This window comes from Megalopta genalis, chromosome 5 (genome assembly GCF_051020955.1).
Source record: "Megalopta genalis isolate 19385.01 chromosome 5, iyMegGena1_principal, whole genome shotgun sequence".
NCBI lineage: Eukaryota > Metazoa > Arthropoda > Insecta > Hymenoptera > Halictidae > Megalopta > Megalopta genalis.
Genome location: NC_135017.1, coordinates 8,181,554 through 8,197,084, shown reverse-complemented (window position 1 = coordinate 8,197,084; position 15,531 = coordinate 8,181,554). Strand labels below are relative to the sequence as shown.

General features: G+C 39.5%; 1 protein-coding gene across 2 annotated transcripts in view; it reads left to right on the top strand.

The window, feature by feature from the left end:
- The window catches only part of stet (stem cell tumor), a 763,180-nt gene that overhangs the window by 50,443 nt on the left and 697,206 nt on the right, over positions 1-15,531 (top strand). The gene's annotated exons all lie outside the window — the stretch shown is intronic.

Here is a 15,531-nt window from a genome sequence, read left to right as displayed (position 1 = left end):
ATGAAAATAATACTGTTGCTATGAAAATAATACTGTTGCTATGAAAATAATTCCGTTGCTATGAAAATAATGCTGCAGCTATGAAAATAATGCTGTTACCACGAATACAATGCTGCTCCCTCATAACAAAAACTATTAAATTCGAACGTCATTAATTTCGTCCAAATCGGAGCATTGATTCTTTCGTTATGAAAATCAAGGAACAAAGATAAACGGAGTTAGACAAAAGTACCAAAGTCGTCTTCGTTTGATCAGGGGCTATCTGTTTGATTTAATTGCGGTGGAACGGGTAAGAGCCAATCAACGTAGAGTCGGGGAGAAACCGGCGATAAAATTTTTCCGAAAATGAATTTCCGAACTACCTCTAATAAATGTCAAATGCGAATGTCCCGCGCAATGTTCGAAATCATGAAAAAGACTTCGGTTGGCTCCGCCGTTATACCGAGAGGTGGCCCCCTCTTCGAAATTCCACTTAAAGCTGAATTGGACTTTAAATTTTAATGTTACCCGTAAGAGCTCGCGACTGCGCGTTAAATCAAAGTTTAAACACCGGCTGAAAGTTTATCGCCATCAAACCCGAGCGGATATAACCGGAAAACCTCCCCGATTACGTATAATACGAATGATATTGTAATCTCGCGGATGATTTTATTTCGGAATCCATCAAACATTGTTCCAAGTGATCTAATTGGACAATGTTAATCGAGATGTGGTTTGCGATTGAGTGAGTAAGAAATAAATCCTCTCTAATTTTCCTTCGAGCCTTGTATTTGAATAATTTTTTTGACAATTACTTTAGCTTATGAGTCAATTTTTTGTGCTAAATTTCAAGTTTCCAGTTTGGATTTCATTAATTAAATGACTTTGATATTGTGAGAATTTTTGGCGTCGATATTCAATATTTATAATTGTTGGCAATTATTGTGCCATGTGTACTTGATTACTTATAACAACCTAAATAACACTTGATTTAGTTAATGACTTAATCTAAGTTAAACCAACATTTAATACACTTAACGACTTACACCAACTTATATAAAACTTGATCTACTTAGCGACTTGCACCAACTTAAATAGAACTTGATCTACTCAATGGCTCACAACAACTTGAATAAAACTTGATCTATTTAATGACTTACGTCAACTTAAACCCAGCTTTTATCTACTTGTACCAGCTCAAGTAAAACTTGAGTTATTTTACCAACTTGAATGAAACTTGATCCGCTGATTTACAACAACTTAAATAAAACATGAAACTCAACATGAAAAAATAAAACATGATTCAACGACGTGATCCAACTTAAACCAAACTTTGATCAACTTTGACTCAACCTGACAAAGCTTGATCTATTCGGTAGTGACTTACATCAACATCACTAAAGCTTGATCTATTCAGTGACTTGCACCAACATAACCATAGCTTGATCTATCCAGCGACTTATGCCAATTTAATCACGCTTGATCTATTCAGTGCAACTCGCTAAAAATCGATGCCCAAGTTCGACAAACACTTTGTGCCCTTCGCACACGTCCGATGTGGGAGTCGTAGTGTTAAAAATCTGACCGAAGAACGCTAGTGGGAATTGCGGGTCGCAGCAATGTAAAGGCAGAAGGAAACGGTCCCGGCCACCTGGAGGATGTCGCGTGCCATTACGAGTCCCGTTGGCAAACGTTTAACGAAGATATCCTCGGAGCACGTGTCAGGACGTGGCTCTCTATAGGTGCAGCAATAATGGCCCCTTTAGATTGCGTTCTCTCTCTCTTCCCCTCTTTCTCCCTCTCTCTCTCTCTCTCTCTCTCTCTCTCTCTCTCATGTACGCGTGCGTTCGCTCTCTTCGGAGCCACTCGATCCTCCCCCGCTTGTGTTTATGCTGGAGGGCACAGAGAGCCGGTGTGTACACACAACGATCCTTGCTAGGACCGGGCCAAGCAAGCGTTTCCTGCGGGGCACGCGACTCGGTGGCCAGCTGCTTCCTGTCTGCCGTTCTTCCTCCTCCTGCTCCTCTTTTTTTTCGCCCCTCTTGTTCCTCCTTTTTCTCGACCCGTTCCACCGGCTCACGTGACACTCTCCTCCCACGTTCGCCGAATAGGCCGTTCCCGTTCCGGGCGTTCGCGATTTTTACCATTTTGCGATACCGAGAGCTGGATGGGATAACCGGAGGGAACTAGACCGGACCAGCTAGACAGGAGACCTTGATGCAAACGATAGGCGCGACCTTGGGACGAAGGTTAGAAAGCTGGACGAAAGCTGATAGCCTTGGTGCAGAAGCTGGGCGAGACTTTGGCGCAGAAGCGGGGCGAAAGTTCGACGAGATCATCCGTGAGCGATTATTTATAATATTGTTCTACAATTTTGTTTTAGTTGTTTATGGTTAAATAACTATGTAATTGTATATCAATTTCTAATTATAGTATATTGTGATTATTTATAATGTTACTAAACAAATTTGTAAGGATTTTCATAGTTAACTAACTATGTAATTGTATATAAATTTCTGATTATAGTATATTGTGATTATTTATAATGTTACTAAACAAATTTGTAAGGATTTTCATAGTTAACTAACTATGTAATTGTATATAAATTTCTGATTATAGTATATTGTGTGATTATTTATAATATTACTAAAAAGATTTGTAAGTCATTTATAGTTCAATAACTATGTAATTACATATAAATTTCTAATTGTAGTATATCGTGATTATTTCTAATATTACTAAAAAAATTTATAAGTCATTCATAGTTGAATAACTACGTAACTGTATATACATTTCTAATTATAATTTTTGCTATTATTATTATTTATAATATTATTATACAAGTTAGTTATTCGTAGTTAAATATTTATATAACTATATATAAACTTGTAATTATAACTCATTGTAATTGTTTATAGTATTACCATAACGTTTTCCAAGTTACTTATAATTACGTCGCTATATAATTATATACAAATTTATAATTGCAACTTATTATAATTATAAATATTATTGGGTGCGATTCTTTATAATATTATTCAAAAATTATCTAAGCAGTTTAAAATTGAACAAATCTTATTCACGTAGTTTATAATAATATCTTTGACCGCAGCGACCAAACGATTTCTTCTTATCATTAATTCTTATTTATTTCGAACAAGAACAAAAATGGAGGGTGCTAATTTTGCAAATCGTTCCACTCACGAGCGACAAATTTTCCAAACAAGATAAAACGATCTCGAATAAATTATTGAACACCGGCGAGGTGCCATTTTGCGACGACTCCTTATCCAATATATGCCTCGGAAAAACAATTTCCGAGATTGCTCGACTCACGAGTAGCTTCTCTCAGGCAAGATAAACTAATTCCGTCTAAATTGTTAAAAAGCAATCAAGACGCCATTCGGCGGCTCGCCACAATGCAGCGCCGCGCCAAGGAACGGCAGGGTTGTTTGTTTAAACGGAGATGAAAGAGGCGGAAGGTCAGGGAATTACAGCATGGGGCGATGGGTGTATGGGGTTGAAATAATGGCGGTGGTGGTGGTGGTGGTAGTGGCGGCGGTGTAGGAAGGCAGGCGACCGCAACGTAAACCGTACAACGTAGAGTTGATGTTCGGCCCCGGCACGCTCGTGTTGTTGCTATTGTCGTTAGCCGGAGGGGGCGGAGTGTAACAACTGCCCTGTCGCGGTCTGGCGCCGACAGGTGGCGGCACAGGTACGCTTGGCACGCGCCTTTACCTTTGATTACGCCCCTGACATTGGCGTCGAGACCTTACATAGCTATTCAACTCTATACACGCCGGTAAAAATAATTCGCGATATTCTAGAACGGTTTTCGCATTGCGCATTTACACGATGCATTTTTGAAAAAAACACATTTCTGCAACGTGTTTTTTCAAGGCATGCATCTCCGCCAAATGTTTTTACGATGCATTTTTTTTTACGATATCTGCTTCTACGAAACATTTACACGGCGGGTTTTCCACGTAACATTTGCACCGAGGATTTTTACAATGCAGTTCGACAAATGTATTTACAAATACGTTGCAACTGGTTATTTTAACAATGCATTTTCACGATGCATTTCGACGGAACATTTTAACGATACGGTTATCGTAATATATTTTTACAAGAACATACTAACAATGTCTTTATATAAAAATTATTTTCACGTACATTTCTCACGATGCGGTTTCACGATGCATTTTTACGATGTACTTTTACCATGAGTTTTTATAACGCATTCTTACCGCGTATCTTTATTATCTATTTGCAGAGTGCATTATCACGATGCAATTTTGCAATGCTATTTTACTTTGTGGCTCCAAAATGCGTCTTTTACGACGACGATGTTTAGAAGGCATTTTCTTCAACGCACCGAAACAATATCTTTCGGCAATGCATTTTCAGGAATGCACTTTTACCGTGTTCTTTTCAGAATGTAATTTGTACAATGTATAATTCGCATTGTATTTCTACAGTTTGTTTTCCACGCTGCATTTTTGTAATACCGCTTCACAGTTTTATTTCTGCGGTGAATCTTTTTAATGCACTTTTAGGATGCATCTTCACAGCGCATTTTGGATACACACTTTCTCCGCGTATTTCTTCTGCACTCCATATTTTTACGGTATATCTCAACGATGTACTTTCGAAATGAATCTCTGCGATACACCTCGCAAGAGCAATCGCCGAACAAATAATCCGGCGTCTCTATGCAGTGTTCGCAACTAAAAGCATCCATCCTAATTTCGTCACCTATTTAATCCCACTTCCACGGTGTAAAGCATCGTCGAAGTTTCCGAAAGGAAGACCTCTGTTCTCAATTTACCATAATTAACGCCGGGAAGCCGTACACAGCAATCCCGGTGTTTCTTCATAAAGAAAGCCCGCGACTTTGCGGTTGGCGCGAGACAAATAGCAAAACCGTCGTCTCTTCCTTCTGTCGGACCGCGCGTTCGCTTTCGGCATCGACGTCCACGAAAACGAAGGGAAAAAGTGAACGCACGCGACAGTCGCGAACGGTATCGATTGTTGTAATTTGCGATGAACGGACCGCAACGGTCACCGTTCGCGTCCATCCTCGCGTGCATCGCGAGCATCCTCGCGTGCACTCACGACGCCGGTGAAATCGCATTTCACCGTTTTCACAGCGATCCACCGGGAAAGTCCTTACGATCCCGTGTCGTTTCATTTCCGGATCTTTTAACGAGAGAAAACACGGCGCTGTTGCGAAAAGATTATTATCTTTTTTGTTGACGAATAAGGCTGTAAAAATGGGTTTTGCAAATGCGCGGTGAGAATATATTGTTCTAATGCGTTGTAGAAATGTATTGGCGAAATGCGTTGTAGAGAAATTATTGGGAAAATAGATTGTAAAAAATGCTTTGGTAAAATGCATTGCGAAAAATGCATTGTAAAAAATGCATTGTCAGGATGCATTGTAAAACTGCGCTGTACAATTGAAATTGTGAAACTGCATTTATAGAAAAGATTTGCGAAAATGGTTTGTAAATAATGCATTGGGAAATGTTCTTTTTAAATAGACATTGTTGCATTGCATCGTAGGGCTTTGCATTCCGGAAATGCATTGTTAAAATGTTCTGCAAAAATTTGTTCCAAGGGAATTGCATTGTGAAGAATGCATTGCAAGAATGCATTGTAAAAAATGCATTAAAAGGATGCATTGGAAGAACGCATTGCAAAAAATGTATTGCAAGAATGCACTGAAAAATTGCGTTGCAATGAATGCACTCTGAAAACGAATAATGAAAAATGCATGGTAAATGTACATTGTAAAAATGCATTGTCAGGGTGCATTGTAAAACTGCGCCGTGAAATTGAATTGTGAAACTGCATTGTGAGAATGACTTGCGAAAATGGTTTGCAAACAATGCATTGGGAAATGTTTTTTTCTTTTACAAAGACATTGTTGCATTGCACCGTAAGACTATGCATTCTGGAGGTGCATCGTTAAAATGTTCTGTAAAAATTTGTTCTGAGGGTGCATTGTAAAAAATACATTGCAAGAATGCATTGTAAAACTTCGTTGCGATGGTGTAATGTAAGAGTGCATTCTAAAATTACGTTACACCAATTTTTTCGTCGATGAATGTTACGCGAATGTCTCAATATGATCGACGGCTCAATGCTTTGTCGTATCACGAACGCGAGCTGTCTCATTATCCGTAATAAAACTGCCATAAGTTCTACGATGATCGCGTCAAATTGAATGAAGTGCAGTAGCTAGTGCAAGGTGCCAGGTTGGCGAACCGCGCTCGCAATTTTTCACGCATTTCAATTACAAAATGGCGCGACGCGATGCATCGCGGGTGTACCCGCGGCATAAAAAATTGAAGAATACACCAGCAGACACGCTGACATTTCCGTGTCATCCCGTGTACGTAGTTCGCGTGAGCGAGCGTTACGTGTCTGCGGAGCGGCGTTCGCCGCGATCGATGGCTCTGAAATTTCATTATTAAACGGAACATTAAAATAATGTTTATCTTTTGCCGATGGGAACGGCGGAATCCGTCGCGCGGTCTCGTTGCCGGATGGCCGTTCTCGTCAATGAAAACAGGCGAAAGAACTGTACGCGGGTAAAAAAAAAAAAGAGAAAAGAAAAAGAAAATAAATAATTAATCGACGATTGGACGCGTTTGTTTGTTTTCCGGCGGCTATCGTGCACTCGCGTGTGTCGTGACGTGAGTAATTAGAAGCGTTTTATCGGGGCATCACTGCGACGATTAAACGGGAAAGATATACCGGCGGATTAAGCGTTTAGAGATCCCGTGTGAATGCCACCGACAAGTTATGCGAGTTACGGTTATTCGAAAATTTATGGCCCGTGAGACAGAAATTCATCGTGAGAACGCTCGTGTCGAATATTTCACGGCGAAAAGATTGCCGCGACTTCCTCGGGGATTAGACAAATTGTAATGATAATTTCAACGCGAACAGCTTCGCAGCTTTTTTTCTAGAAAAATATATCAGAGATCACTATAATCCGCAGCGTTCTAAACCATATTTCTTCTTTCAATACAGCATGACTTTTTCGTTTATAAAACTTTTCATGCAATATTTTTCAACTAAAAAATTGGTACATGTACCTCGAATCTGAGACAAATCATCCTGAAAATTTGAAATAGAATCGCTTTGTAGTTCTTTAGAAAAAAAATCATAAAGGTCGCTATAATTCGCAGCGTTCTAAACCATTTTTCCTCTTTCATTGCAGCATGACTTTTTTATGAAGCGTTTCATGCGATATTTTTCAACTAAAAAATTAGTACATTTACCTCGAATATGAGACAAATTGTCCTGAAAATTTAAAACAGAATCGCTTTGTAGTTTTTTAGAAAAACAATTATGAAAGTCGCTATAATTCGCAGCGTTCTAAACCACGTTTTTTTTCAATGCAGCATGACTTTTTTATAAAGCGTTTTATACGATATTTTTCGACCAAAAATTGGTACATGTACCTTGAATATCAGACAAATTGTCCTGAAAATTTAAAACAGAATCGCTTTGTAATTCTTTAGAAAAAAAAATCACAAAGATCGCTATAATTCCCAGTGTTCTAAACCATTTTTCCTCTTTCATTGCAGCATGACATTTTTTATGAAGCGTTTCATGCAATATTTTTCAACTAAAAAATTAGTACATTTACCTCGAATATGAGACAAATTACCCTGAAAATTTAAAACAGAATCGCTTTGTAGTTCTTTGGAAAAAAAATCATAAAAGTCGCTATAATTCGCAGCGTTCTAAACCACGTTTCTTCTTTCAATGCAGCATGACTCACTTAGGTAAAGTTACGTATCCCCTCATCACTCCACTCTGCAAATAAATACCAATGCGCATTAAGTTCAACTATTTTCACGTAAAAACGTCATATTATCGACGTTGAATTCAGCAAATATTGACGACGTAGATCAAGCAATCAGCGAAAATCTAATTAGTGAAAATACAATATTGAAACACAGTTTCGCTCAGCCATATGACTTCGAGACCGCGGATCCTTCTGTAAATTCCTACTTCTGCATCAAATCAAATTTGCTCTTAATAAATCTAATTAAATGGAACTGTACAAAATGAATAATCCCGGAACCAAAATTAAACTTGCTCCGAATGATAGAACTGATTTGGCCACAAATCATGGAAAATTAACAATCCCAAGAGACCGAAATTAAACTTGCTCTTCAAAAATCTAGTTCAACGAAACAATATAAAATTAACAGTCTGAAAAGCAACGTCCACTTTCTTCTCGGTTAATCTAATGAAATTGCAATTATACAAAACCAACAAAATTAACAAGATCAAACTTGCTCTTAATAGATCCAATTGAATCTCAAAACCACAATTAAACTTGCTCTTAATAATAAAACTAATTCAGCCAAATTATAGGAAATTAGCAATCTGAAGACCGAAATTAATCTTGCTCTTAATAATAAAACTAATTGAGCCAAATCATGGAAAATTAACAATCTCAAGGGACCGAAATTAAACTTGCTCTTCAAAAATCTAGTTCAACGAAACAATATAAAATTAACAGTCTGAAAAGCAGCGTCAACTTTCTTCTCAATGAATCCAATAAAAATTGCAATTACACGAAATTAACAAAATCAACAAAATCAACCTTGCTCTCAATAAATCCAGTCGACCAAACTTATCCAAAATGAATTACACAAACACGAAATTCGTCCGTTGCCATAAAGTTTTCTTGGATCGTACTACACGCGGAACATGCTATAGACCGAAAAGAACATCGAAAAGATCGATTTCAGTGGCGGCTGGGCAGAAACGGTCTCTCTCGGTCCGGGTCGGGCCTGGTCGGGCCGTGCACTAAGACGAATCCCGCCACACCTCTGCAGTTGCCCCGTCGTTTTTTCGTGGCCGTTCGAATATCTGCGTGGCTCGAGCCACGGCCGGGCAAAGCGCGTGCCAGCAGGCTGCGGGAAAACGATTAGTTTTTAATTTGCTTCGGGCCGATTCGATCGCGTGAAATTGCGGCCCCGACAGGCTCGTTCGTTCCCGCCGCGCTGCGCCGGTCTCGCCGGTCTCGCTTCGGATTTTTGGCAGGTCTCGGTCCCGGCTGGCCCGCTTCTTCCTACGTTCTTTCCCGTTCTTTTACCTTTTTTCGGCTTTATACTCGACGATTACCTGCCTCCGTGGCGTGGCCGTGGCGTGGCCGTGGCCCGAAACGCTGGACAAGCATTGAAAACATTAGAATCTTATTAACGCTAAATTTATCGAGCCGGTCGGAACGACCGATTTCACAATTTTCGTTTCAACGTTTCGATAATAATAAAGACTCTTTCGTGGAAAATAAGTGAATTCCATGATCCAAGTCCGTGTTGTAACAAAAATAGCAATAAATCTAAACGAGCGCAGTCTTATCGTCGTTAAAAAATAACTCGCATCAGGCACTTTTAGGTCACGGTAGGTTTAGTGTTAAAAAATGTGATTTAACACTGTATTTTTCTTTAAACAAATCCAATGTTTTAGCGTTAAATCGCTTTACATTTCGATTTTCAAGCTTACCGATCACGAATTTAATGTCGAATTAATATTTTCGTGAATTCTTAATTGGTAACGAATAATAAATTTTCTAGTGAAATCGTGAATATTCAGATTACTGGTCGAGAGTATTTTAATATGCAAGATTTAAAACGTTTGGCGACAAGGCTTGTCTTCAGTCGTAAAATGGTAAAATTTTTGAAGTTTGTGAATTAGAATATTTGTATTATTATCGCAGACCGGGCATTGCTGTGATGCATGGTTGGGATCTTGCACTGTGGCAAATGTCATAATGGCACTCGTTCGAGATCGGAATAAATGTCTCTTAGTGTTATTTTTGTAAACTAATGTAGAACAACTGCTTACAGTGCTGCGTAAATTTAGTGTTAAATCATACTCGTTGCTTCGAAAAATCAAGTCTTTTTCAGCTTTTCAGCGTTTCGGGTCGACTGTGAAGAGAGAAAGAGAGAGAGAGAGAGAGAGAGAGAGAGAGAGAGAGAGAGAAAGAAAGAAAGAGAGGCAAAGAGCGAAAATGAGAGAAAGGGAGAAAGAGAGAGAGAGAGAGACAAAGAGCGAGAGAGCACGACAGAAAAAGAGAAAGGGAGAGGGACGAAGAACGAAAGAGAGAAAGTGAGAAAAACAGAGAAAGAGAGAGACAAGGAACGAGAGAACGAGAGAGATGAAGAGTGCGAAAAAGAGAGAACAAGAGAGTGAGAGAGAAAGAATGCGAAAAAGAGAGAACGACAGAGTGAGAGAAAAAGAATGCCGAAAAGAGAGAACGAGAGAGAGAGAAACAAAGAGCAAGAGGGCGTGAAAGAGAAACAGAAAGAGAGAGAGAGAGAGAGAGGCAAAGAGCGAGAGAGCGCGAAAGAAAAAGAGAAAAAGAGAGACAAAGAGCGAGAGAGAGAGTGCGATAAAGAGATAAAAAGAGAGAGACAAAGAGCGAGAGAGAGAGAGTGCGACAAAGAGATAAAAAGAGAGAGACAAAGAGCGAGAGTGAGAGTGCGACAAAGAGATAAAAAGAGAGAGACAAAGAGCGAGAGTGAGAAGAAGAGAGAAAGAGAGAGAGAGAAAGAGAGACAAAGAACGAGAGAGAGAGAGAGAGAGAGAGAGAGAGAGAGAGAGAGAGAGAGAGAGTGAATGAAAAAGAGAAAGAGAGAGAGACGATTGAAATTGCCTCCGCGCTTTTACCTCGCTCCTTCTTGTCCGGCGTTTTTCGCGGCTCGCGTTTTGTTTCCACCCGCGAATCGGACCTTAAAGGATCGATTAGTCCCGAGACTCCGACGCGCGGATACATTGTAAACCCGGGCCACCGGTCGCCTAATTGAAATCCCCGGGTTTCCACCGGCCACCGATTCTTCACGCAGCTTCTTGTCCAACGAAATTCAATGAGCGCCGCGATTTTTCACGCGGCCGCTTGTAATTCGCCGGTAAATAACTTGCAATGGGAGATCCCGCGAACGTTTTTCGCCGGTCGTCGTTTGCCGTGGAAACGATTTTTAATAACAGGCTGTGCACGCTTTTACGCGGAATGACAACCCGGCCGTCTGCATCATAACGAGAAACAGAAACGAAGCACAGCGAAGTAAGTCTCCCTAATTGACGCTCGGATCGTGCGCAAAAAAATGGGCAATTTGGGAAGAGGCGACACGATTATTCGAGCCTCGCGGCTCGTTTTTACAGTTGTTGACAATCGGTGATTATAAAAACGAGACGCAAGGCACGAATAATTGGCTCTTCCCAAAATTGCCGATTTCTGGTCGCAATCCGGGGCGTCAATTAGGTAGAAATTACTGTAGTTTGATTTTTGGTTTCGAGATTGTTCGTTTCGTATATAGTTCGGATTTATCTCGGATTTCTTTGAAGAGCAACATTGAGATTTTTGTTTCGGGATCATTAATTTTGTATCGTTAGTTCGGCTCGATTTTCGTTTATTAAGAACGGAGTTCGATTTTGAAAAGCGCGAAGGCGTATCGTGCCAGCGAATTTCCACGATGACTTAATCATCGCGTAAAGTGCTCGCGGAAAAGGCAATTACGGTGGCCAATATTGTGCTGTTAATAAGTGGCGGCGAGTTAAGGGTTGATCAGCTGTAAATTATACTCTCTTGCGCTCTATTTGCAGGCTGTCTCGCGTACGATAAAATACGGAAATTTGTTATATATTGCCAATTACAGGCAATAATGGCGGATTTATTGCGCGATAAGCTAACCCACGGTCAATCTCCATGGAGGCAATTCATTTCGGAGTTTGTTCGGCGGATTATTAAAATGAAACTACACCGAATTAAGAATCGCGAGACCAAAGGTTATTAAACGAAAACGAAAAAAAAAGAAGTTACAATCGTGTATCTCTATTTTCCAGCATTTTCAATGTAAAAATGTACAAATATGATATTCGATATTTTTGTTTAACACTGAACTTGCCGAGCATTAAACGCGTCCGACACGTGTCGTTTTATAAGAATCGCAAGACCGAATTTATTTCGACAGTTGAACATCTTTATTATAACGTGTGCTCGAATTAAGAAATTTATTCGATCATTTCTGTCGTGTCAAAAATGTTCAAATAAACAATGTGGGAACTGTTTATATCGACCGCCATAGTCGGTGCAGCGTCAAGTGTCGCTAAAAATGTAGAGAATATAAAATAAAATATAATAAATATAAAATAATAAGAAATTCTATAACGTATACAAAAAAATAAATAACCTCTTTCTTATAATTATTGACAATGCGCAGCTATAAAAATGAGTCCTAAGACTCTAATAATCGTATCTCCTGTTCCCAAATTGTCCATTTTTCTTTACAATCTGAAGGGAAAATTAGGGAGAATTTACTGTACACAGTGTCGCGAATAATTACGTACTCGAAGAAAGTTTCGCATGCTCGAGAAAAATCGGGGAAAATTTATTCCGTCACCGACGATTGTTTACACGTTCCGACGAGCCTCGACGAGCTCCCAATGGAAAGCGTGGGGCGAAGATGATAACGCGGAGGACCGGGATGGTGCGCCGCCGAGCCACCGGAGACTGTCAAACGATAATTTTCCACGTGCTCAAACAAAGGGGCCATTCGATCGGTTCCAGGGACTGTCGTTTGGCCGACGCGGTTGTATCGGTAGTATCCGGCAGGATCAACAGGCAATTTCGAAGCGGAAGCCGGTGTCGTGAAAGGCAAACACGGCGCAGCGCCGCGCCGCGTCGCGCCGCTGCTATTCGAAATCGGCAATCAGCCGCGATCGCTCGCCCTTTCATCGGTTCATTCGCAGCTCTCCTCGATGATACGGCACCGCAAAGTCATCGACGATGGTACCCGGGGCGAGACGCGTCGCATGGCTCAGCGGTTTTCGGGTTCACCGTCTTCCTGCGGGCTCGCCTAACTGCCCGCTCGCCGGCTCGCTGACCTCCGGGAGAGCGCTGTTTAACTTGCAGATGTTGGCTCTGTTTTATCTGGCGAATTTGTAACTGGTCCGGTGACGATCACTGGACCTGCAAGATTTCCATTCCCGGTTTCTCTCGGTAATTATAGAGCGAGTGCGGGTATTACTGCGGACGCTCCAAATACTGCGCCCCGATACCCGATTACCAAATACACAAATATTGCTGTCAAAGTAATGAAATTTAACGTTTTATAGCGTGCAATTTTCTAAAAATGAATCTTATAATTTTGTTAGAAAAGTAAATATTCTAGTTAACCCCTTCATGGCTAAGGGAAACGTTTTTCCCCATTTTATAATATTGGCGATTGTCGTATTTAATTATTGGTTATTTTTGGCAGCACACAACGTGCAGAAAGCAGAAGAAATGAAAATCGTGCTAAACGCCGCATAAAAAACACGATAAATTATACATGTGTACTGCATATGTACTATCTTTGCTTCGCAACCAAAAGAAATTGCTTCGCAGAATATCATAATTAGCACATCATTTTGTATAATAATTTCATTTTATGATCTTGTATTATTTTAGTTAACGTTTTATTATGATAAACCAATAAATGAAAAGCATTGCATAATAAGCCTAATTTGTGTTAAAAATAAAAATAATTTATAACACAAATAACTATAATTTGTGTCACCTTTATAGTCCATTGGGAAAAATACTTTCCATAAAATTCCAAAAAAAGCTACACATTGTTCCGTATTTTTCTTATAATTTTTATTTATCCTACGTGTAAACAAACTAAACAAATATATTTAATACAAATATTTATATTTTATATTGAATAAAAACATTAATATTAAATATTAATGATTATTATATTAATATTAAAATAAATATAAAATAAATATAGATATTTTATTTATATACATATTAACTCCTAGCAACCTTACGGTCCTGCAACGGTTACAGAATAATAGGCACAGCTCGAGTCGTCAATTCATTGGCGTAGAAGCTGTTATTTTCCCTATCGAACTTCGCCTTCGTCGAGAAACCGCAGTAATGCCTACACTTGCCCCGTACAAAACCGCGAAAATTCAATCGTCATCTTCGCGATAGCATCTCGAAGCGCATCAATAACGCTTCTCCGAAACCATCGCAGAAAGGGAACACGAAACAATCATCGGATCGCCAAAAAACCATCTCGAATACCGCCGCGGCAACAAAGGGAGGGCCCCCGTGTAACAATGCTCCTCGGGAACAATGGGTTAACGAGGAAAAACAATGGCGGATATTCGCACCTCCGTGTACAGTTATCTCCCGGCGAGCGGTTGATCGCGGCGCGGTGATCACCGCGAGCCCTAACGATAGGATCTCGCGCCTAGGATCCTCCCGGATAAGGATCGCTGCCCGGTTTGAATAGGCGCCGAAGCTGAGAAGCTGACCGCCGCGACGAGCGGGCTCCGGCGCCCGCGATGAAAGACGCTTTCCGGATTTTTAAATTCCGCGCAAACATTAACCGCTACGTGACCACGCCGGCGCGGGGACAAACTGACCCATAAAGCAGGCATTAGCGGAGATCCGTATCTGTTCGGCAGCCCGGCGAGAACAACGCCGTGGACGAGAACGCGGCCGACGGTTTCGTGCGCCATTTCGAACACCTTTTTCTCCCCACCTTTTTTTTCCACGCCAATGAATTGGCGACTCGAGCTATGCCTATTATTATGTAACCGTTGCAGCACGGTAAGGTTACTAGGAATTAATATTTATATAAATAAAATATTTATATTTATTTTTTTTATATTTATATATATTTTATATATATATATTATATTAATATTATTTTATATTATATGTTATTATTATATATATAAATATAAAATAAATAAATATAAATATTAATTCCTTATATATTATTATTATATTAATATTATTATATATATATATATATATATATATATATATATATATATATATATATATATAATAACATATAATATAAAATAATATTATATTAATTTATATATATATTAATAATATTATATATATATATATATTATGTTTATATTTTAATATAATAATATAATATAATAATCATTAATATTTAATATTAATGATTTTCTTTCTCGCGTCCTCTCGGCGATCGAAGGCGGTCCGCGCGGTTATTCTTGCAAGTCTCGATGGATCGTAACAGGAATTATCGTTTCCAGGTGATCTCGCGCGAACACAGTCGTTCTTGAAATTTTCGCAGCATCTTTGAAGCGTTTTTCAATTTTATTTCTCTGACAATCGAAGACGTTTCGCTTGGATATTCGTACTTGATTTGGTGAAATGCCTCGATTTTTATGTTCGAAAACGGATTTTTAAACGATTTGTAGTATTTTACAACGCGCTTTTAGCGGACTGTTGTGTTTCTTCTTCTATTTCTCCGACGTTTGAATGTGTCCGATTTGGATGTCCATTTTCTGTTCCACTCGAGAACAGTGATTTTTAAGGGCTTCGCAGAGTTTTTTTAGCGTTTTTTTCGTAGTTAATTCGATGAAACCTATTAAGCTCTACAGTTTCCATTTCTTTCCTCCTCGAAAACTGCGGTTTTTAGAGCTTTCAGCGGTGTTTTGCAATTGTTCTATTTTTTAGATGTTTCACTCGGATAT